The sequence below is a fragment of the Pseudophryne corroboree genome, chromosome 1, assembly GCF_028390025.1.
Source record: "Pseudophryne corroboree isolate aPseCor3 chromosome 1, aPseCor3.hap2, whole genome shotgun sequence".
In the NCBI taxonomy this organism is placed as follows: domain Eukaryota; kingdom Metazoa; phylum Chordata; class Amphibia; order Anura; family Myobatrachidae; genus Pseudophryne; species Pseudophryne corroboree.
Window position 1 is genome coordinate 931,099,661 of NC_086444.1, and position 25,708 is coordinate 931,125,368.

The following is a 25,708-nucleotide window of genomic DNA, read 5'->3' on the forward strand; positions in this document are numbered from 1 at the left end:
TCTGAGTCTCTCTGCCTGCTTCTCTTCATTCTGTTTCTCTCAACCTTATACCCTTCACTGTCTCTCAGCCTGCACCCCTTCAGTCTGTCTCTCAGCCTTATACCCTTCCCTGTCTCTCAGCCTGCCCCCTGTCTCTCAGCAACCCTCCCACCACCTTGTTACTCTGTGTCTCTTAGCAACCCTTCCCCGTAACTCTATGTCCCTCAGCAAACCTCCCCCTCCAGAGGCAGAACTCTGGGAGGCAACGGAGTCATCTGCCGCCGGGCTCCTGATCTGAAGGGGGGCCCGTCTCCTGCCATTCTGTGACAACACTGAATTAAGTTAATTGATAGATGCCACTGTCTTTTCAGTGGCCCACTTCCTCACTGGTCCCTGCACCTTACACATTACACCCTCTTTATTATACTGAATATATACATTTTACAAGTGTCACACCCAGGATTAGAAACCACAGCCTATTATACTGGAAGCAGGCACCTTACTGATAAAGCTATTTGCTCCTGTATAGGAAATATGAGAATGTAAACTATATGAAGATACTTCTCTGACAATTACACAAACTTCATATAGTTAGAATTCTCATGCTTCTTGTAGAGGAGCAAATAGCTCCATCAGTAAAGTGTCTGCTGTCAGTGTAACAGGTCATGGGTTCTAATCCTGGGTACGACTGCTAAGATAGGTGTGATTTAAAATAAAAGACAATTAAATGTATAAATACAGGATATACATTTTTTTCAGCACACACACACACAATTATCTTAATGTAGGAAATAGAGGGGCACCAATATTTATCTTGCCTCCGGACGAACTTACGCCACTGTCCCCCTCCCAGTCACTCTGTGTCTCTCAGTAACTCAGTAATTGAAATAGAGGAGGCAATTTAGCAATGGTAAGATTTTTGCAGTGATATACCCTCCCCATCACTATGTCTCTCAGCAATCCTCCCCAGTCACTCTGTGTCTTTCAGCAACCCTCCCCCTGTCACTCTGTGTCTCTCAGCAACCCTCCCCATCACTCTATGTCTCTAAGCAACCCTCCTCCTGTCACTCTGTGTCTCTTAGCAACTCTCTTCCGTCACTCTGTGACTCTCAGCAACTGTCCCACCACCTACTCCCCCTGTCAATCTGTCTCTCTCAGCAACACTCCCCCATCACTCTGTGTCTCTCAGCAACACCCCCATCACTCTGTGTAGTGATGAGCGGGTTCGGTTCCTCGAGATCCGAACCCTCCTGAACTTCACCCATTTTACACGGTTCCGAGGATACTCAGATCCTCCCGCCTTGCTCGGTTAACCTGAGTGCGCCCGAACATCATCATCCCGCTGTCGGATTCTCACGAGATTCGTATTCTATATAAGGAGCCGTTCATCGCCGCCATTTTCACTCATGCATTGGAGATGATAGGGAGAGGACGTGCAGCGTTCTCTCAGTTTCTGTGTTCAGTGTGCTGCAAATATCTGTGCTCAGTGTGCTGCAAATATCTGTGCTCAGTGTGCTTGCAAATATCTGTGCTCAGTGTGCTGAAAATATCTACGTTCTCTGCCTGAAAAACGCTCCATATCTGTGCTGCATTTTAGTATATAGTAGGAGGATAGTGCGGAATTTTGCTGACCACCAGTATTATATAGCAGTACGGTACAGTAGTCCACTGCTCTACCTACCTCTGTGTCGTCAAGTATACTATCCATCCATACCTGTGGTGCATTTTAGTTGTGTGCAGTATATATAGTAGGAGGACAGTGCAGAATTTTGCTGACCACCAGTATATAATATATAGCAGTACGGTACAGTAGGCTACTGCTCTACCTACCTCTGTGTCGTCAAGTATACTATCCATCCATACCTGTGGTGCATTTTAGTTGTGCGCAGTATATATAGTAGGAGGACAGTGCAGAATTTTGCTGACCACCAGTAAATAATATATAGCAGTACGGTACATTAGTCCACTGCTCTACCTACCTCTGTGTCGTCAAGCATACTATCCATCCATACCTGTGGTGCATTTTAGTTGTGTGCAGTATATATAGTAGGAGGACAGTGCATAATATTGCTGACCACCAGTATATAATATATAGCAGTACGGTACAGTAGGCCACTGCTCTATCTACCTCTGTTTTGTCAAGTATACTATCCATCCATACCTGTGGTGCATTTTAGTTGTGCACAGTATATATAGTAGGAGGACAGTGCAGAATTTTGCTGACCACCAGTATATAACATATAGCAGTACAGTGCAGTAGGCCATTGCTATTGATATATTACTGGCATATAATTCCACACATTAAAAAATGGAGAACAAAAATGTGGAGGGTAAAATAGGTAAAGATCAAGATCCACTTCCACCTCGTGCTGAAGCTGCTGCCACTAGTAATGGCCGAGATGATGAAATGCCATCAACGTCGTCTGCCAAGGATGATGCCCAATGTCATAGTAGAGAGCATGTAAAATCCAAAAAACAAAAGTTCAGTAAAATTACCCAAAAATCTATTTAAAAGTGTATGATGAGAAGCGTAAACTTGCCAAAATGCCATTTACGACACGGAGTGGCAAGGAACGGCTGAGGCCCTGGCCTATGTTCATGGATAGTGGTTCAGATTCACATGAGTATGGAAGCACTCATCCTCTCGCTAGAAAAATTAAAAGACTTAAGCTGGCAAAAGCACAGCAAAGAACTATGCGTTCTTCTAAATCACAAATCCCCAAGGAGAGTCCAATTGTGTCGGTTGCGATGCCTGACCTTCCCAACACTTGACGGGAAGAGGTGGCACCTTCCACCATTTGCACACCCCCTGCAAGTGCTGGAAGGAGCACCCGCAGTCCAGTTCCTGATAGTCAAATTGAAGATGTCACTGTTGAAGTACACCAGGATGAGGATATGGGTGTTGCTAGCGCTGAGGAGGAAATTGACAAGGAGGATTCTGATGGTGAGGTGGTTTGTTTAAGTCAGGCACCCGGGGAGACACCTGTTGTCCGTGGGACGAATATGGCCATTGACATGCCTGGTCAAATTACAAAAAAAAATCACCTCGTCGGTGTGGAATTATTTTAACAGAAATGGGGACAACATTTGTCAAGCCGTGTGTTGCCTTTGTCAAGCTGTAATAAGTAGGGGTAAGGACGTTAACCACCTAGAAACATCCTCCCTTATACGTCACCTGGAGCGCATTCATCAGAAGTCATTGACAAGTTCAAAAACTTTGGGTGACAGCGGAAGCAGTTCACTGACAACTAAATCCCCTCCTCTTGCAACCAAGCTCCTGCAAACCACACCACCAACTCCCTCAGTGTCAATTTCCTCCTTAGCCAGGAAAGCCAATAGTCCTGCAAGCCATGTCACTGTCAAGTCTGACGAGTCCTCTCCTGCCTGGGATTCCTCTGATGCATCCTTGAGTGTAACGCCTTGTTAGGATCTCCTGCTCTGTGCTGCCACGTCGCCATGGCAACCGGGAGGCAAGTGTTAGCGAAGTAACCTGAGCGCAGCTGATACTCCGGTCCGGGTTTTTACTGTGTAGTGGTTACAGGCTCTGTGCACGGCAGGGAATCCGGTGCTGGTTTTGTGCTCACAGTCTGTGAGGTCTGAGTGGGGCATGGACAGCACCTGCTATATAAACCATCCTCTCAGGCTAGGCAAATGCTGCTGAATCTTTGTTTGTTAGTCAGTTCCAGAGAGTTAGCTAGTACTGTGTGACTTTGTATTTACTTGTTGCTTACTGCGAATAGGCCTTGGGATTCGGTACTTCATTCTGCCAATCCGGACCTAGCAGTAAGACTGGAGTCAGTTGTTTGACCTGCTAGGGTTCTTTTGCTATTCTGTGAACCCAGCAGGTTTGCGGCTGTACTCTCAGACCTGCTTGCTTAATCCTCCCTCACTGTGCAGGGCGTCCAGGTGTCAGTTTAGTGGCAGTAAGCTGAACCTGTGCCCTGCAAGTGGGGGTTAGGATTGTGGATACTCTCCTTGTGTCTATATTTCTATCTCTGACCAAGGAGTTTATTCCCACACCTGTTGGTAACCCTTTGGGGTTTTTTCTGTTGCTCTTAGCAACATCATTTCAGGTGCTCCACATGTTAAATCACTACACCTCGCTTCATTGTCCGCTCTATTCCATCTGAGCATTCCTGACACTAGGGAGACACCCAATTCCTGAGCCTTTGGGCTTCTCCGTTCACTTTGTGTTTATTAGTTATTCCATCACCTCCTGTGTATGTTATGTTATACTGTCTGTGAGTTCATTTGCTTCACTTCTCTCTCTGTTCATACACCGGTATACTCCTGTTAGCACTGGTGTGTGTAACATATTCAGCAGCCCTACTCCTGTTGAAATTTTGTGGGAATATGGAGCATACCCCTCAAAATACTTTGCAACAGGTGGTCGATCAGATGCAAGTCCTGACTCGACAATTTAATGAGATGTCCATTAAAATGAACACCCCGCAGGCCGCTAGCGGAGCTCCCGCAGCAGCAGCAGCGGCAAGTTCAGGGGTTAAGGAGCCGAAAGTAAATCTCCCGGATCGTTTTTCTGGAGATCGCTCGCAGTTCTTTTGTTTCAAGGAGAGCTGTAAGCTATATTTCAGGCTTAGGCCCCAGTCTTCTGGGTCGGAGATTCAGCGGGTGGGCATGGTGATTTCCTTGCTACAAGGAGACCCACAGGTCTGAGCATATGGGTTACAGCCTGACTGTCCGTCGCTTAAAAGTGTTGATGCTTTTTTTACGGCACTGGGCATTTTGTATGATGACCCTGACAAGATGGCTTCAGCCGAGGCTCAGATTATGGTTCTTAAGCAAGGGCGACGGCCAGCTGAGGTTTATAGTACGGAGTTTCAGAGGTTGGCTCATGATACCCAGTGGAATGACCCAGCCCTGAGAAACCAGTACCGAAGGGGCCTTTCTGACCAGATAAAGGACCAACTGGTACAATATCCCTCGCCTGATATCTTAGATCAGCTCATGCAGTTATCCATCCGGGTGGATAGACGGCTGAGAGAGCGTAGGCTTGAAAGGGAGACCGCAGTTTCCTTTTTTCCCAAGGGAACCTCAGACTCTGAGAAATATTCCGAGGAGCCTATGCAGATTGGGGCTACCCGCCTCTCCTCGCGTGAGAAGACGCGGAGGAGACAGCAGGGTTTGTGTTTGTACTGTGGGAATAAAGGTCATGTTGTAGTATCATGCCCAGAAAAAACGGAAAACTTCAGGGCCTGAGGGTGATGGGAAATATCCTGTCAGGCCAGAAGTCAGAATTTCCCAAAAAGACTTTTCTCATTCCGGTGACTTTGGAGATCCTCGGTCAAACTGTCAAGACTGAGGCCTTTGTTGACAGTGGGGCCGATGGGGTTTTCATGGACCGTCAATTCGCTCTGGAACACTTTGTTCCCTCAGTACCTTTGGCATCAGAGATTGAGATTTGTGGGTTAAACGGGGAACCATTGTCCCAGGGTAAAATTACCTCCTGCACCAGCCAAATTCCTTTGTTTATTGGAGCCACACACTCTGAAAAATTGTCTTTTTATGTGACTGTCTGTTCTTTTGCCCCATTGGTTTTGGGGTTACCCTGGTTAAGGGCCCATAACCCTCAATTTGACTGGGTCTCTGGGGAGATTCTTAGTTGGGGTAGTGATTGTTTCAGGAGTTGCTTGAGCCTTCCAGTCAGGCTCTCGCAGCTAAGTTTGCCAGGATTGCCAGGATGTTATGCAGATTTTGCGGATGTGTTCTCCAAAAAAGTTGCGGAGGTACTACCTCCCCATCGCCCCTATGACTGTGCCATTGATTTGTTGCCGGATGCTAAGCTTCCCAAGAGCAGGTTGTACTCCCTGTCACGTCCTGAGACTCAGGCTATGGCAGAGTACATTCAGGAGAACTTGGCTAAGGGATTTATCAGACCCTCACAGTCCCCAGTTGGGTCGGGGTTCTTCTTCGTGGGTAAAAAGGACGGTTCGTTGCGACCCTGCATCGACTTCAGGGAATTGAACCGTATCACGATTAAAAACTCGTACCCACTGCCTCTCATTTCGGTTTTGTTTGACCAGCTTCGTACTGCCACCATTTTTTCTAAGATTGACCTACGCGGTGCTTACAATCTAATCCGAATAAGAGAGGGGGATGAATGGAAGACTGCCTTTAATACCCACTCAGGGCATTATGAATATTTGGTGATGCCTTTTGGGCTCTCTAATGCCCCGGCAGTCTTCCAGGAATTCATGAACGATGTGCTCAGGGAATATTTGGATAGATTCTTAGTTGTTTATCTAGATGACATCCTAATCTTCTCTCATTCCCTGGAGGAACATCGGAAGCATGTACGCTTAGTCCTCCAGAAACTCAGAGACCACCAGCTTGGGGCGAAGCTGGAGAAGTGCGAGTTTGAAGTCCAGCAAATCGCATTTCTAGGGTATATTATCTCCTCACAAGGTTTCCAAATGGAGGGTTCTAAGGTACAGGCAGTCCTGGATTGGGTGCAGCCCACTAGTTTGAAGGCGCTTCAGCGTTTTCTGGGCTTTGCGAATTTTTATAGACGGTTTATCGCTGGATTTTCGACTATAGTGGCCCCCTTGGTGGCACTCACTAAGAAAGGGGCGGATGTTGCTCACTGGTCTTGTGAGGCCAAAGCGGCCTTTGCCCGTCTCAAAAGGGCATTTGTTTCGGCCAAGGTGCTGCGACACCCAGATCCAGAGCGTCCTTTTGAGGTAGAAGTGGATGCCTCTGAGATAGGTATTGGGGCAGTGCTCTCTCAGATGGGGGTGTCTGATAATCGCCTTCATCCCTGTGCTTACTTTTCCCCATAAATTTTCGTCTGCCGAGATGAATTATGATGTGGGTAACCGGGAATTGTTGGCTATAAAGGATGCACTCGGGGAGTGGAGACACTGGCTTGAGGGGGCTACGTTTGTGGTCTCAATTCTCACCGACCATAAGAATCTGGCATATTTAGAGTCAGCGAAGCGGCTCAATGCCAGGCAGGCACGATGGGCTTTGTTTTTTGCTCGCTTTAATTTTTTGATAACATATCGCCCTGGGTCAAAAAACATCAAGGCTGATGCGCTCTCGCAGAGTTTTGCTCCAGTACAAGAGACCACCGAGGAGCCATTGCCCATTGTGTCCCCATCATGTATTAAAGTGGGCATTACCCAGGACCTCTTGTCATTAGTCCTTAGAGCACAGGAGCAGGCTCCTCCAGACCTTCCGGTAGGTCTCTTGTTTGTGCCTCCTAGGTTAAGACAGCGAGTGTTCCTGGAATTCCATGCCAAGAGGTCGGCAGGGCATCCGGGTATTGCCAGAACTCGGGAGTTGCTGTCTAGGGCGGTGTGGTGGCCCTCGGTGGCTAGGGATGTGGATCAGTGGGTTCGGGCATGTGACGTTTGTGCCCGAAATAAAACTCCTAGAGGGGTTCCTGTCGGCCCATTACATCCACTCTCTATTCCGTCTAAGCCATGGACCCACATTTCCATGGATTTTGTGGTGGACTTGCCCAAATCCTCGGGGATGACAGCCATTTGGGTTGTCGTTGACAGGTTTTCGAAGATGGCGCATTTCGTTCCACTGGTTGGGTTGCCATCGGCCAGGCGCCTGTCTGAGTTATTTATGCAGCATGTTGTGCGCCTCCACGGGTTGCCACTTGATGTGGTCTCTGACCGTGGATCCCAGTTTGTGGCCAAATTCTGGAGGGCATTTTGTTCTGATCTCCAGATTTCTGTGAGCTTGTCGTCAGGCTACCATCCACAGTCTAATGGGCAGACTGAGAGGGTGAACCAGTCCTTGGAGCAGTTCCTCAGGTGTTATGTCTCCAAGTGTCATACTGACTGGGTTGCTCATCTGTCCATGGCGGAGTTTGCCTATAACAACGCGGCTCACTCTGCTACAGGGATCTCTCCCTTCCTTTGTGTGTATGGGCATCATCCTAAGGCCAATTCTTTTGACCCCCCTGGATTCCACGCCTGGTGGTTCCTCTGTTGTTTCGGTCCTTAGGGGTATTTGGAGGAAAGTGAAGAAAGCCCTTGTGTCTGTGTCATTAGTGACCAAAAGGGTTTTTGATAAGCGGAGAAGACCCTGCAGCTTCAAATTAGGAGACTTCGTCTGGTTGTCCACCAAGAATTTGAAGTTGAGACAGCCATCTCATAAGTTAGGCCCCCGGTTCATCGGCCCTTATAAGATCACCAGGGTTATCAATCCGGTGGCATTTCAGTTAGATCTGCCCCGTTCATTGGCTATCAATAAAACATTTCATTGTTCCCTTTTAAAACTGGCAGTTAGTAATCCTTCTTCCAGTGGAAGACCTTCTCCTCTTCTGATATGGGGTCAGAGGGAGTTTGTGGTTGAAAGGGTTCTTGACTCCAAGATGGTTCGGGGTCGGCTGTCATTTTTGGTGCACTGGAAGGGGTATGGCCCGGAGGAGCGGTCGTGGGTGCGCAGTTGTGATCTTCATGCCCCCAGATTGATAAGCTCTTTCTTCTCGCAGTTCCCCGATAAACCCGGTGGTAGGGGTTCTTTGACCCCTTGTCAGAGGGGGGGTACTGTTAGGATCTCCTGCTCTGTGCTGCCACGTTGCCATGGCAACCGGGAGGCAAGTGTTAGCGAAGTAACCTGAGCGCAGCTGATACTCCGGTCCGGGTTTTTACTGTGTAGTGGTTACAGGCTCTGTGCACGGCAGGGAATCCGGCGCTGGTTTTGTGCTCACAGTCTGTGAGGTCTGAGTGGGGCGTGGACAGCACCTGCTATATAAACCATCCTCTCAGGCTAGGCAAATGCTGCTGAATCTTTGTTTGTTAGTCAGTTCCAAAGAGTTAGCTAGTACTGTGTGTCTTTGTATTTACTTGTTGCTTACTGCGAATAGGCCTTGGGATTCGGTACGTCATTCTGCCAATCCGGACCTAGCAGTAAGACTGGAGTCAGTTGTTTGACCTGCTGGGGTTCTTTTGCTAATCTGTGAACCCAGCAGGTTTGCGGCTGTACTCTCAGACCTGCTTGCTTAATCCTCCCTCACTGTGCAGGGCGTCCAGGTGTCAGTTTAGTGGCAGTAAGCTGAACCTGTGCCCTGCAAGTGGGGGTTAGGATTGTGGATACTCTCCTTGTGTCTATATTTCTATCTCTGACCAAGGAGTTTATTCCCACACCTGTTGGTAACCCTCTGGGGTTTTTTCTGTTGCTCTTAGCAACATCATTTCAGGTGCTCCACATGTTAAATCACTACACCTCGCTTAATTGTCCGCTCTATTCCATCTGAGCATTCCTGACACTAGGGAGACACCCAATTCCTGAGCCTTTGGGCTTCTCCGTTCACTTTGTGTTTATTAGTTATTCCATCACCTCCTGTGTATGTTATGTTATACTGTCTGTGAGTTCGTTTGCTTCGCTTCCCTCTCTGTTCATACACCGGTATACTCCTGTTAGCACTGGTGTGCGTAACACGCCTACTGCTGCTGGCGCTGCTGTTGTTTCTGCTGTGAGTCGATCGTCATCCTAGAGGGGAAGTCGGAAGACCACTTGTACGACTTCCAGTAAGCAATTAACTGTCCAACAGTCCTTTGCGAGGAAGATGAATATCACAGCAGTCATCCTGCTGCAAAGCAGATAACTCAGGCTTTGGCAGCCTGGGTGGTGTTAAACGTGTGTCCGGTATCCACCGTTAATTCACAGGGAATTAGAGAATTTATTGAGTTAGTGTGTCCCCGGTACCAAATACCATCTAGGTTCCACTTCTCTAGGCAGGCGATACCGAGAATGTACACAGACCTCAGAAAAAGAGTCACCAGTGTCCTAAAAAATGCAGTTGTACCCAATGTCCACTTAACCATGGCATGTGGACAAGTGGAGCAGGGCAGACTCAGGACTATATGACTGTGACAGCCCACTGGGTAGATGTATTGCCTCCCTCAGCAAGAACAGCAGCGGCAGCACCAGTAGCAGCATCTCGCAAACGCCAACTCGTTCCTAGGCAGGCTACGCTTTGTATCACAGCTTTCCATAACTGGCACACAGCTGACAACCTCTTACGGAAACTGAGGAACATCATCACAGAATGGCTTACCCCAATTGGACTCTCCTGGGGATTTGTGACATCAGACAACTTCACCAATATTGTGCGTGCATTACATGTGGGCAAATTCCAGCATGTCCCATGTTTTGCACATACATTGAATTTGGTGGTGCAGAATTATTTAAAAAACGACAGGGGCGTGCAAGAGATGCTGTCGGTGGCCCGAAGAATTGTGGGCCACTTTTGGCATTCAGCCACCGCGTGCCGAAGCCTGGAGCACCAGCAAACACTCTTGAACCTGCCCCGCCATCATCTGAAGCAAGAGGTGGTAACGAGGTGGAATTCAACCCTCTATATGCTTCAGAGGATGGAGGAGCAGCAAAAGGCCATTCAAGCCTATACAGCTACCTACCATATAGGCAAAGGAGGGGGAATGCACCTGACTCAAGCACAGTGGAGAATGATTTCAACGTTGTGCAAGTTTCTGCAACCCTTTGAACTTGCCACACGTGAAGTCAGTTCAGACACTGCCAGCCTGAGTCAGGTCATTCCCCTCATCAGGCTTTTGCAGAAGAAGCTGGAGAGATTAAAGGAGGAGCTAAAACAGAGCAATTCCGCTAGGCGTGTGGGACTTGTGGATGGAGCCCTTTATTCGCTTAACCAGGATTCACGGGTGGTCAATCTGTTGAAATCAGAGCACAACATTTTGGCCACCGTGCTCGATCCTAGATTTAAAACCTACCTTGTATCTCTCTTTCCGTCAGACACAAGTCTGCAGAGGTTCAAAGACCTGCTGGTGAGACACTTGTCAAGTCAAGCGGAACGTGACCCGTCAACAGCTCCTCCTTTACATTCTCCCACAACTGGGGCTGCGAGGAAAAGGCTAAGAATTCCGAGCCCACCCGCTGGCGGTGATGCAGGGCAGTCTGGAGCGAGTGCTGACATCTGGTCCAGAATGAAGGAACTGCCAACGATTACTGACATGTCGTCTACTGTCACTGCATATGATTCTGTCACCATTGAAAGAATGGTGGAGGATTATATGAGTGACCGCATCCAAGTAGGCACGTCAGACAGTCCGTACGTATACTGGCAGGAAAAAGAGGTAATTTGGAGGCCCTTGCACAAACTGGCTTTATTTTACCTAAGTTGCCCCCCCCCCTCCAGTGTGTACTCCGAAAGAGTGTTTAGTGCAGCCGCTCACCTTGTCAGCGATCGGCGTACGAGGTTACTTCCAGAAAATGTGGAGAAGATGATGTTCATCAAAATGAATTATAATCAATTCCTCCGTGGAGACATTCACCAGCAATTGCCTTCAGAAAGTACACAGGGACCTGAGATGGTGGATTCCAGTGGGAAAGAATTAATAATCTGTGAGGAGGGGGATGTACACAGTGAAAGGGGTGAGGAATCGGAGGATGAGGAGGAGGTGGACATCATGCCTCTGTAAAGCCAGTTTGTGCAAGGAGAGATTGATTGCTTCTTTTTTGGTGGGGGCCCAAACCAACCAGTCATTTCAGTCACAGTCATGTGGAAGACCCTGTCGCTGAAATGATGGGTTTGTTAAAGTGTGCATGTCCTTTTTATACAACATAAGGGTGGGTGGGAGGACAAGGACAATTCCATCTTGCACCTCTTTTTTCGTTCATTTATCTTTGCATCATGTGCTGTTTGGGGACTATTTTTTTAAGTGCCATCCTGTCTGACATTGCAGTGCCACTCCTAGATGGGCCAGGTGTTTGTGTCGGCCACTTGGGTCGCTTAGCTTAGCCATCCAGCGACCTTGGTGCACCTCTTTTTTTCTTTGCATCATGTGCTGTTTGGGGACTATTTTTTAAATCGGCCATCCTGTCTGACACTGCAGTGCCACTCCTAGATGGGCCACTTGGGTTGCTTAGCTTAGTCATCCAGCGACCTCGGTGCAACTTTTAGGACTAAAAATAATATTGTGAGGTGTGAGGTGTTCAGAATAGACTGGAAATGAGTGGAAATTATGGTTATTGAGGTTAATAATACTATGGGATCAAAATGACCCCCAAATTCTATGATTTAAGCTGTTTTTGAGGGGTTTTTGTAAAAAAAAAAAACGAATCCAAAACACACCCGAATCCGCCAAAAAATTTTCAGGTAGGTTTAGCCAAAACACGTCCGAATCCAAATCACGGCCGCGGAACCGAATCCAAAACCAAAACACAAAACCCGAAAAATTTCCGGTGCACATCACTAACTCTGTGTCATCTTTCAGCAGCCCTCCCCCATCACTCTGTGTCTCTCAGCAACACCCCCCATCACTCAGCAATATCCCACCAACCCCAACACTCTGTCTCTCAGCAACCCTCTTACCCTGTGAGCCATGGAGGTAAGACCAGGCAGGCTCCACAGTCAGTAATGTCTGCATCATGTTCCCTGGTTCCCACCTCCTGGAAGCCTGGCAGCCTTGTAAACTGTGAGGCAGTGGCAATAGCAGACCGGGGCAAAGTGTCTGGCGAGTGTGCGGAACCCGGCCACATACTTGAATCACTAGTGGCTCTCTCACCCAACCACCCGCCAATATGCTGATGCTCCTCCTGGCGCATGGCACTGTAGCATGGGAGAGACGATGACGAAGAGCCGTAGACATGTTAAGCCGGGGGGGGGGGGGGGGGCATGGCATGCAGGGTGAAGCTGCAGCGCTGCCCATTCTATTGTACGTAGTGGTGCGCTTGGCAGAGTAGTAGCTGAGCGCATCAATACATACTTGACTGCGGGCAGAGCTGCTGTCAGCAGCGGTGGTGGTTAGCGGTCCTGTGGTTGTTGCCTGATGGTGCGCCCAGACAACATATGTGCTGTGTGTAAGGCACCTCAGGCACACACGTAGTTACAGTCCTTGGTACCTCTCCGATATCCTGAGCCATCTGCTTCCATCTGCATCCTCTCAGATCTTTGACTACAGTGACAATCCAGTACAAGACTGTTCAATAACCTGCCAAGTCTGCCACTCCAGTATTTCCAGATTACAGATATCAAGTAATGAGAGTGTTAATATATCTGCAGTATCAATCCAGTATCCAGCATGGTTAATCTACTGCCACACTTTTCTCAGCAACATATACCATCCTATCACCAACACTGATGTCCCTTGTTGTCTAGTGTTTACAATCCGGCATTCTCTGCCGAGATCTGGGTTCAATTCCCGGTCAGGGAAGCTTTACTGATTTTCCTGTCTGGCTGTCTTTTCAAGCCTTTCAGCTGCACCTACACTCCTCGAGACACCTATAAAGACTCTTCCCTGACTACGGGTACACTAACAAACACAAACGTGACAACTAGCAGATATCTGTTGTGCTTTCCCACTACTCTGGAACTCACACCCATGCACTATCAGACTCCCTATTAGCATCCACATTTTGAAACAATCCCTTAAGACTCTCCTCCTCATTTAGGTGTGTTCCCAGCTTTAAGCCTGCATGGGGGGAATTCAATTGTTTGATAAGTCGGTTTGGTGTCTGTTTTTACTGTCTATTAGATAGGAAAAAACAGACACCCAACTGACTTTTCAAACAATTGAATACCACCCTATATGTGCATACAGATGTGTCTACATACATGTAGCCTTCTGACATCTTAAACTGCCCCTCAAGTTATGCCATGCCATAGTGTTAATTGGTAGCGCCGAGTATCTTTTCATGCAACTTTTTCCACTTCTCAGTGGCACCCATCTACCATTTTTCCCAGTTCTCCCTTCTGGTTACAATTTAATTTTCTCTTAAACTGTAAGCCCTCACATACAGGACCCTATTCCTTAATTCTCTACTCCTAGTAATACAGAATCCTTCTTAACAGTGCACTTTTTTCCCTGTCCTATGGACCATGAGCATCTCTGATTCTTTCAGCAGGTGGTTGTGTACAGATCGCTGTACCCTACCTTTCCCTTTCTCCACATACTCCACTCTACATTTAATTATATCTTTGTAGTAATTGTTATCTTAAATTACCCTGTGTAATTATGTATTATTGTTTTGTTGATTGTATGTACACCTTTGCAAACTCTTTGTGCTGCTGTATACATAAAATATAATTCTATTTAGTAGTATTCATCTTTGCATAATTGTTTTCATTTTGGGATGAGGACCTGGGAATACTGGTCCATCCACTGTTCAGAGAATATTCATGGGATGGTTCATGCACAGTGAAGCTCTAATTCAGTAGAGTACATCTGAATGAATCCTCACTGCACATCTGCGGAAGAGCAGAGAACCCTCACCACCAGGGCCTGTAGAAACAGAAAGTGTAGTTCCGCCACTGATTGGAGCAAAGTTCTCTATGTACTGTACACTAAAGTCTCATAATGAGGTGCCAAATAATAGGAGATACATGAATAAATATTTAAGCTTCTTTTAGGAGTCATAATGGAAAAAGAAAAACGGAAAAAACATTCAATAAATAAACATGCAGCTAAGTCTCTTGAAGTCTGAGTTTTGAAATATAGCAGGGGCATTTTAACAATGGGAAGAGTTTTGCAATGATATGCTCTTAAGGTGAAACATTGATTTGCTAATTACAGAATGCAATTTAGAACTTGAAAAGGCACATGTTGCAGATTTCTATGAACAGGGTCAGAAAACAATGGTCACTCCATTCTAATATGTGTATCACTGGGGTAGAACTGCTAACAGTCAATCATATTTTACTGTTGGAACATATTACATTTTGCAACCAAATGCATAATAAATTTAATTACTTGCTGAACTATTTCTGAAAATTTGATTTAGCTCTAATAAAAATACATATATATATAAGATACTGTAACTTCATGAATATTACCAACCACCCTTATTCAGCAGAATAACAAAAAAAAAAGCATCATATTAGTTTTCTTTTTAACCATGGAGAAAGACTCTGATGACCTCATTGCCAATGACTTGTAATACATTACAGTATTTCTATAAATCTTAGGTTCAAAAATCTAGCAGATCATATGGTCCATGAAATTGCAATACAAATTGGATGGTTAAAAACTGAATGAACAACATGGTAACTGTGACACGCTTCAGGAGTGCTATGAAAATTATCTTTCAAACCGTAGGTACATATAAAAGTACATGTTCATCACAGAATAATCTTATATTAAGCAGTCCCACCAATTGGTTCACAGGTATTATTTATATAGTCATAATCACAATAAAGATGAGCCCACTGCTTCTATGACAGGGTCCAAAGCCACAAATATACCTTATTTATAGACATAAGTAAAAAAAAAAAAAAAAAAAAAGAAAGATGAATAAAGAAAAAGTAAACATTCACTCAGTCAATATTAACCCTCAACATAATAACAGCCAATCACATATTAGATACCCTCTGTCTACACCATGTTTTTAAACATTCTTGCTCCACAGCCAATTACCTCCATTGTTTTTTATCCATATCTTAAAAAAAAGCTGCAACATGAGAGTAATGTATCTAATGTACAGCATCTAGTAAAAACATTATCATGAATGTGAAACTGCATTTGGAAGTGTCAGCATCAGGTTGATATTTGCACCTGTTGAACATGTCTACATTGAGAATGAGAACAATTACAGAAAACAGTACAGACAAGACACTAAATTTTGCAATTAGAATCTCAAAGTTATCATCAATAAAGGTGACTCATTCAAGGAGCCATCTGCATGGAATAAATGAAAATGAACATAGTTTCAGGATGGATAACCAAACACAACAAAACGTGTCCCAAAGGAAATGATAAAAATTAAAAAGCCAAGTGGCATCTACAACCATATTCAAGAAGAAGATACACCTGTAACGTTCTCACCCAGCAGAATATAATTTTCCAAAGTTGGTGTGTTTCACATTTTAGTCCAGTGGTAATGTGAGGAGCTTGGACTTACAGAATTATTAATGCTTATCGGTGCCATAGACTACACTGAGGATATTGGCACTTGTTGGATCTGAATTAATGTAGAAGAGGTTTACCGTACATTCAATCCAACACTGCTTCATTACTCCAACCAATTGATCAGGGACTAATTTTGCATTTTAAAGCCTACTAATTTCCTTATACAGTTCATTTAAGAAACTTGTAAAGGAAGCAGGTGGTCAAGACAAACAATCTACAGTGTATGATACATTTGGAAATACTACAATGTCATGAAAGTTGAAAGAGTATCCCAAAAGCCTGGGATGAAGGAACTTCAAACTGCTTGAATGGTGTGTGGAAAAAGTTACAGTATGGACAGAAGTATTCCACAACTTCCTAAGATTTTAGGCAGAGCCATTAAGCCAACACATCCTAAGTGAATCTGAGAAAATGGATGGAGAAGAAACACCAGCATGAAGCCTTAAGCCAGGTACACACTGGGCAATAATCAAATGCCAGTGATGAACGACTATATCGTTGAACGATATAGCGTGTACACACTGAACGTTATCGTTCAACGATGACGATCAGTGACATCACTGACGGCATTCCCAGACATGCAGCTCAGCCCGACATTGATGGGTTGAGCTGCATGTCAGCTCAATATTCGTGATCGCTGAACGACGTGCAGGAGCATGCATCGTTCACCAATATTACCCCATACACGCTGGACAATATAAGCCAGTAAAATAAACTATAACAACATTTATGTCATTATCGTTTATTTTTTAGGCTGAAATCGCCCAGTGTGTACCCAGCTTTAACGCAAAATTCCTCAGCACTAACATCACAGCAGTCACTCAGATCATGGACCCAGAATGGGACAAATGAAATAAGTCAAAGAGAGATGCTCTTGACACAATGTGCCAGCTATAGCTACTGAGAACTGTTTCATTAGAGCAAACTTAAGAACAGGTAGTCAGCTTTCAATACCTACTATAGAAAGAACAAAAAAGTTGGATGAGATCCCACAGTCTAGAAAAATTCTCTAAGTTGAAACCTCCACGCACTTCCCACTGCTACTGCTGTGATATGTTGCTTCTCCACTGATGTGCTGGTGATTGCTTATTAATGATTCTAGACATTGCTCAAGAATTGGACTTTATTGTGACTGTTACTCCCACAATTTACTGTATACATAAAATATTAGAGCTGCGCGCAGACCCTGTGTTTTCATTTTGGCTCTAAATTAGAGAACTTCACGATCCGAGACTGGCTCAGGACTTCCTGCCAGATTCGGATCCCAGAACAAGGTAAAACGTCATCATCCTGCTGTCGGATTCTCGCGGGTTTTGGATTTCATATATAGAGCTGCGCGTCGCAGCTATTTTCACTCTGGACTTGGAGAGTGAGGGAGACAGACCTCTGTCTCTCTCTGTGGGTGGTGGCATCAGGTGGGGTCAATGTGTTCTCTCTATGGGTGCTGTCCTATCACTGTGGTGTCCTGTGATGTTAGAGGTGCTGTCCTGCTGTCACTGGTGTTTCATGTGCTGTTAGGGGTGCTGCAGCTGTACATGGGTGTTTCTGTCCTGGCTGTCACTGTGCTGTACAGGGGCACTGTCCCCCTGTATGCTATGAAAATACATTGGTGCTGGCCCTGTCTTGTATGCTGTAAAAATTCAGGGGTGCAGTGAAAATAAAAGTACACTGGCCCTGTCTTGTATGCTATAAAAATGCAGGGGTGCAGTGAAAATAAATATAAACTGGCCCTGTCTAGTATGCTGTAAAAACTCAGGGGTGCAGTGAAAATAAATGTACACTGGCCCTTTCTTGTATACTGTCAAAATTCAGGGGTGCAGTGAAAATAAATGTACACTGGCCCTGTCCTGTATGCTGTAAAAATACAGGGGTGCTGTGAAAACAAATGTACACTGGCCCTGTCTTGTATGCTGTAAAAATTCAGGGTGCTGTTGTTAAAATAAAAGTACACTAGCCCTGTCCTGTATGCTGTAAAAATACAGGGGTGCTGTTGTTAAAATAAAAGTTCACTGGCCATGTCCTGTATGCTGTAAAAATACAGTGGTGCTGTTGCTAAAATAAAAGTACACTGGCCCTGTCCTGTATGCTGTAAAAATACAGGGGTGCTGTTGTTACAATAAATGTACACTGGCCTTGTCTTGTATGCTGTAAAATACAGGGGTGCTGTGAATATACCGGGGTGCTGGCACTGTCCTGTATGCTGTAAACATAGAGGGGTGCTGTGAAAATAAATGTACACTGGCTTTGTCCTGTATTCTGTAAAAATACAGGGGAGCTGTGAATATAAATGTACACTGGACCTGTTCTGTATGCTGTAAAAATGGGATCAGTATGAAACACCTACAATTGAAAATCCCGATGGTCAAAATCCCAACAATTGACCGACGGTCAAAATCCTGACACACATAACTCACCATATACCGGGAGCGGGTGGGTGGGGAACATCCTCCGCTCTCTCCCAGTGGCATGTGACGGCACAGCGTGACCTCTCATGCTGCTCTGAGGATCCGGAAGAAGGAAGCCAGGCAGCATCTGAGCATCTTGTAGACACTCAATGCTGATCCCTCAAACCCTGGGATTGGTGTTTACAATCCCGGGATACAATCCTGGCCATTCTTGGCCCTAAATCCCAGGATCCTGCCGATCCTGATCCTGGGATTGGCCACCATAGTCACAATACCGACATTTAAAATACCAACAAGGTCAAAATACCGATGGTTAAAATGTCGACACAAGTTTTTCATTGTTTTTTGGTGTGTATGTAAACATAGGTCGACAAGGACACCGCATAAGTGTACTGTGTGTGCTGCACTCGCCATGCTTCGGGCACAGTGCCTCACTGTGCTTGGCACACTATTATATTTCCCCTCCAGCTCCACTGGGATGGTAAAGTATGAACAAGTTGGTTTCAATAAAAAAATCATGAAAACTCCTGTCGACTTTTTGACCTGTGGACATTTTAAATGTCTGTATTTTGACCTTGTACAATAATTATTAGAATAATACAAAGAAGATATTTTAAACATATTCTTTATATTTTTCATATACTTTATACAGTCAAAACTCTGGCACAAACGTTAGTATGACTCTGCCTTACCTGCCACACCCACCGCACGTCACTGGTGTACATTTATTTTCACAGCACTCCTGTATTTTTACAGCATACAGTACAGTGCCAGCACCCCTGTATTTTTTTTTTGGTATTATTCTATTAATTTTTATAGCCAAAACTCTGGAGAAAAAAAGGCTCACCTGGCTAACTTTTCCGCACATCTCTAATCAAAACTCACCAAATTTTCAGGAGTTCAGGAGTTATGCTGTAAAAATCCAGGGGTGCTGTGAAATTAAATGAGCACTGTTCTGTGTGCTGCAATAATAAAGGGGTGCTGTCCTATGAAATGAAGAACAAAAATTTGATGAAAAAAATAGTGAAAGATCAGGAACCACTTCCAGTTTCTAGTACTAGTAGTGAAGCTGCTGCTGCCACCAGTCATGACATTGATGATGCAATTTCATCAACATCGTCTGCTAAGGCCGATGCCCAATGTCATAGAGGGCATGAAAAATAGACGACAGAAAAGAAGACTCTTTTTAGGGGCACTCTTTATTTATAATTTATTAAAAATATTAAATTTTATTGATATGCATTAAAAAAGGGTGAACAAGCCTCATCAGGCGAAACACGTGTCCCTATTTTTGGAGGTCTAGGACCTTATGCACAGGACCTGACTCCAGGAACATCGGCAACTGGATGAGTATCATACATTTTTTTTTCTTAAAAATAATACATATTTTTTTTGTATGCTGTTCTGTCTTATATGCAGATGATGGCTTTATAAGGGTGTGTCTTGGAAACACACTTGTGAGATACCAGAGCTTACTGTTTACAAACCCCTATTATTTAAACTGTCTGAATCTTCTGCTACTAGGGGTCATCTTTATTGACAGTATATATCCAATTCTCACATTCACCACCTATCTCGGAGGGACTCTCACTGTGTGGTACCCATTTGACTCCCCTGCGCTGGTTACTTACCAACAGGGGTATCAGTGCTGGCCACCCCACAGCAGTAGATCCTTCCCCTGTTCTATACTCTCTCACCTCTGGCCCATCTTTCCACACTCTCATCCTCATGTTCACTGTCCTTTAGGACATACGGGAGGACAATAGACGTGATGGTGGTCCATATAAGTGTTTGCCTCCTCCATACATAAATATATCTACATTAATCCTAACACACCACCAGTGATTATTCAATCTGCCGTATGCTCCACAACATTTTGACAAATTGTAATACTTAATTAACAGTGTATAGGCATACACAGACAATATATGTGATACATGAATATTGTTTCTTATTTTTTCCTATATGTATTTATATTGATTTACTATTGTCCTAAGTCTATATTTTCATCTACAATTACTAGCACAACTTTGATGTTATGTTAAAAAATATAGCCATATGCAATACGTGATTAACAGGACAAATTTATTCCCCCAAAATTTGAAATAACTATTTACATTGACTGACATTTGTATATATTTTGTCTATGAATATACATCCACATGTGCTACTTACTGTATGTGCCTTACTAAACATAGCATACTTATCTGTACTGCTGTATGTTCACTAATCTTTGGAACGATTATTAATTCTTAAACACAGCTCTTTGGATACTTGAAATTACTGATTGGGATTCCATTTTCTCTGTCTAATTATTGTTCAATGTTTGTATTGTCTGTGAACTCAAAACGGAACACCTAAATCCACTTTTTTTAATGCATATCAATAAAATTAATATTTTCAATAAATTATAATTAAAGATTGCCCCTAAAAAAAGAGTCTTCTTTTCTGTCCTCTATTACCACTGTAATATTCTAATTGATAGGAAGGGAGGCTGCGCTCACAATGGAGGGTAATGGCTAAGAGTGCTGCTGACCCGGAGGTGTCCCACCTCCTGTTGAAACTTGTATTTGGTGTTGGTCAGCGCGCTCTATGGGGGATAACGGGGGGGGTTTGATGTAATGTGGAGTGAGAGTGTAGGCTGGTGGAATGATTTTGTTATCTGTGTACCTCTAATATGGATGATGTGCTAATGATCACTCAGGGTTGGATATATGAGGATGATTTATTTAGAAAGGAAACCGGGTCTGTGCCCTATATTGTAAGTTAATCTTTGTCCCAGGTTTCCTCACCACTGTCAGGTATGTCCTGCAGACTACCCTTTTCAGGGTATACCCTCCTAATGGTATACTGATGAGGCTACAGCTCAGGTAAATGTCAGGTGTGCCCTATGGGCCACCTTTACCATAGGTGTGGTTAATGCCTATGTGCCCTCTGATGCTGTGTCTGATTGTGAGGTTTGTGGTGTGACTAGTGCGGCGTCCCGCCTGTCAGACCCCTCTCATGTGCGGCACTGAGTGGTGTGGTCATGGGCTCTGTTACACACACTTACCGCCGGGGGCAGGTGCTGCCTGCCGCCGGTGACCGAGTTTTTTCCGTCCACTCTTCAGGCCTGTTCTCCTGTGTCCGCGTCCTCCGTCTCCGTCTCCTTTGGATCGCTGTGTCTTCCGTGTCTTTTGGACCGCACGCTCCACCTGCGGCTGCCGGTCTCCTCCGTCTTCGGTCCCGTTCTGTGGCTTCCTGGTTCGCGTGTCACGTGCCGGGTCACGTGAGCGCGCTGTGTACAGGGATTGACGCTGTGTCTCCTTCTCCAGCCGGAGAGAGGAGAGTGTGAATGTAAACAATGTAGATAGTGATACTTGCAAGTTCCAAACGCGTTTCAGCACGAGTGCCTTTTTCTAGGGTTGCACATGTGATGTTCCGTGGCTATTTTATGCTGTAGTCGCTGTACTGATTGGTCCTTCCTTAGCCTCCCATTCTCTATTGTGATTGGAAGGGGGATACTTCAATCATGTCAATCATATGCACATAGTTAAGTGTGTAACTCTGTCATTCATGTGCATTTGTTTTATTGTCTGGCTATCGAGTCTCAATTGTAGATATCTTGTATATATTTTGTTACATGCCTCCCTTCTTAACGGAAAGGATAATTGTGTTATGCAGCTCAACTGTTGGATAAGGGACAGGGTATAATTATTAATCATCAGTGTGGGGAGGGGCTAAGAGATTGTGGTGAAGTAATATTAATGAATACTGATTCGACCCTGTTGGGGTGAATCTTATACTAACTGTCTTGTGGTGACTGGCTATGTCACAATATGTGGGGAAGGTAGGAGATGATGGAATTGGGGGGGATGGATGAGGATAAGAATTGTGTTTTAATCAGGGTTTATTCTGTATGGCGTCTGATTATTGGGGGGGATGGATGAGGATAAAGAAAGGTGTTTTAATAGGGTTTATTCTGTAGGCGTCTTAATTATAAAGCTGCAGCTGTGTTGTAATCTATATTGAGACCTCGTGGTGTGAGTGTCTTCAGATTGAAGATCCATCTGAGTTCTTCTCTATTGATTTTTTTCACATAGTCTCCCCCTCGCCAGTTAATAGTGACCTGTTGTATTGCCATGAATTGTAGTTTGGATGGATCCTGCATGTGTGTCTCTTTGAAATGTTGTGAAACACTGTGTTGGTCATACCCTTTCTTTATGTTATGAATGTGTTCAGAAATCCTGATCTTTAGTGTTCTGATGGTACGTCCAACATATTGTAGTCCACACGGGCATGTGATCAGATATATAACCCCTTTTGTGTGGCATGAGATTTCTTCCCTAATTTTGTATTTCTGTCCTGTGGTGTTCGAGGAGAACTCTATAATTCTTTTTGTTGTTCTTGAATTGGATGTTCTACAGCCTAAACATGATCCACAGTAATGGAATCCCTGCTTCTTCCCTGTACCATCTAATGTTGTCTGTTGTGATCTCGTTGGTGGAATGTGATTGTGTACGAGTTTGTCTTTCAGATCTGGGGCTTTTCTGTACACTACTTTTGGTTGTGGGGGTAGTATTCTAGCTAAAATCTCATCTTGCATGAGGATTGTCCAGTGTTTCATTATACTCTGTTTTATCTGGCCTGCTCCGGTGTTGTATTGTGTTACAAAATAGATGTCCTTATTGTGTTGTTTGTCGTCCCTTCCTTATCGTATTTTTTGTCTAAAAATTTCTGTTTGAGATCTTGTCCTTGTTTGCGGTAGTCTTCTATCTGTGTGCAGTTTCTTCTTAATCGTGTGAATTTCTGTCATTGTTGCTAATGTATACTAGGAATGTGTTTAGGTCGCAAACCTGTTTATGAGCAAGTGGGAGGAGGACAACATCTGGAAGGGGCATGACTTTGGGGAGAACCTGGTCCTTTGGCGTAGGTACATAGACGACATCCTATTCATATGGAAAGGGACAGAACACGACCTAAACACATTCCTAGTATACATTAGCAACAATGACAGAAATCTACAGTTCACGACCAAGTATAGCAAGGAACAAGCAATTTTTCTTGACCTAGACATCTACATCAAGGACAACCAGATCCACACACGTACACATCACAAAAAGGTGGACGTCAATAGCTACATTTTATCCACAAGTGGCCACCATCCAAATTGGCTTCATAGTATTCCTACAGGACAATTCACACGATTAAGAAGAAACTGCACACAGATAGAAGACTACCGCAAACAAGGACAAGATCTCAAACAGAAATTTTTAGACAAAAAATACGATAAGGAAGTTGTACATAAAGCATATAAAAAATTGGAAGACACAGACAGGGGAGATCTTTTAAAATATAAAGAAAGGGACGACAAACAACACAATAAGGACATCTATTTTGTAACACAATACAACACCGGAGCAGGCCAGATAAAACAGAGTATAATGAAACACTGGACAATCCTCATGCAAGATGAGACTTTAGCTAGAATACTACCCCCACAACCAAAAGTAGTGTACAGAAAAGCCCCAGATCTGAAAGACAAACTCGTACACAATCACATTCCACCAACGAGATCACAACAGACAACATTAGATGGTACAGGGAAGAAGCAGGGATTCCATTACTGTGGATCATGGTTAGGCTGTAGAACATCCAATTCAAGAACAACAAAAAGAATTATAGAGTTCTCCTCGAACACCACAGGACAGAAATACAAAATTAGGGAAGAAATCTCATGCCACACAAAAGGGGTTATATATCTGATCACATGCCCGTGTGGACTACAATATGTTGGACGTACCATCAGAACACTAAAGATCAGGATTTCTGAACACATTCATAACATAAAGAAAGGGTATGACCAACACAGTGTTTCACAACATTTCAAAGAGACACACATGCAGGATCCATCCAAACTACAATTCATGGCAATACAACAGGTCACTATTAACTGGCGAGGGGGAGACTATGTGAAAAAAATCAATAGAGAAGAACTCAGATGGATCTTCAATCTGAAGACACTCACACCACGAGGTCTCAATATAGATTACAACACAGCTGCAGCTTTATAATTAAGACGCCTACAGAATTAACCCTATTAAAACACCTTTCTTTATCCTCATCCATCCCCCCCAATAATCAGACGCCATACAGAATAAACCCTGATTAAAACACAATTCTTATCCTCATCCATCCCCCCCAATTCCATCATCTCCTACCTTCCCCACATATTGTGACATAGCCAGTCACCACAAGACAGTTAGTATAAGATTCACCCCAACAGGGTCGAATCAGTATTCATTAATATTACTTCACCACAATCTCTTAGCCCCTCCCCACACTGATGATTAATAATTGTACCCTGTCCCTTATCCAACAGTTGAGCTGCATAACACAATTATCCTTTCCGTTAAGAAGGGAGGCATGTAACAAAATATATACAAGATATCTACAATTGAGACTCGATAGCCAGACAATAAAACAAATGCACATGAATGACAGAGTTACACACTTAACTATGTGCATATGATTGACATGATTGAAGTATCCCCCTTCCAATCACAATAGAGAATGGGAGGCTAAGGAAGGACCAATCAGTACAGCGACTACAGCATAAAATAGCCACGGAACATCACATGTGCAACCCTAGAAAAAGGCACTCGTGCTGAAACGCGTTGGGAACTTGCAAGTATCACTATCTACATTGTTTACATTCACACTCTCCTCTCTCCGGCTGGAGAAGGAGACACAGCGTCAATCCCTGTACACAGCGCGCTCACGTGACCCGGCACGTGACACGCGAACCAGGAAGCCACAGAACGGGACCGAAGACGGAGGAGACCGGCAGCCGCAGGTGGAGCGTGCGGTCCAAAAGACACGGAAGACACAGCGATCCAAAGGAGACGGAGACGGAGGACGCGGACACAGGAGAACAGGCCTGAGGAGTGGACGGAAAAAACTCGGTCACCGGCGGCAGGCAGCACCTGCCCCCGGCGGTAAGTGTGTGTAACAGAGCCCATGACCACACCACTCAGTGCCGCACATGAGAGGGGTCTGACAGGCGGGACGCCGCACTAGTCACACCACAAACCTCACAATCAGACACAGCATCAGAGGGCACATAGGCATTAACCACACCTATGGTAAAGGTGGCCCATAGGGCACACCTGACATTTACCTGAGCTGTAGCCTCATCAGTATACCATTAGGAGGGTATACCCTGAAAAGGGTAGTCTGCAGGAAATACCTGACAGTGGTGAGGAAACCTGGGACAAAGATTAACTTACAATATAGGGCACAGACCCGGTTTCCTTTCTAAATAAATCATCCTCATATATCCAACCCTGAGTGATCATTAGCACATCATCCATATTAGAGGTACACAGATAACAAAATCATTCCACCAGCCTACACTCTCACTCCACATTACATCAAACCCCCCCCCGTTATCCCCCATAGAGCGCGCTGACCAACACCAAACAC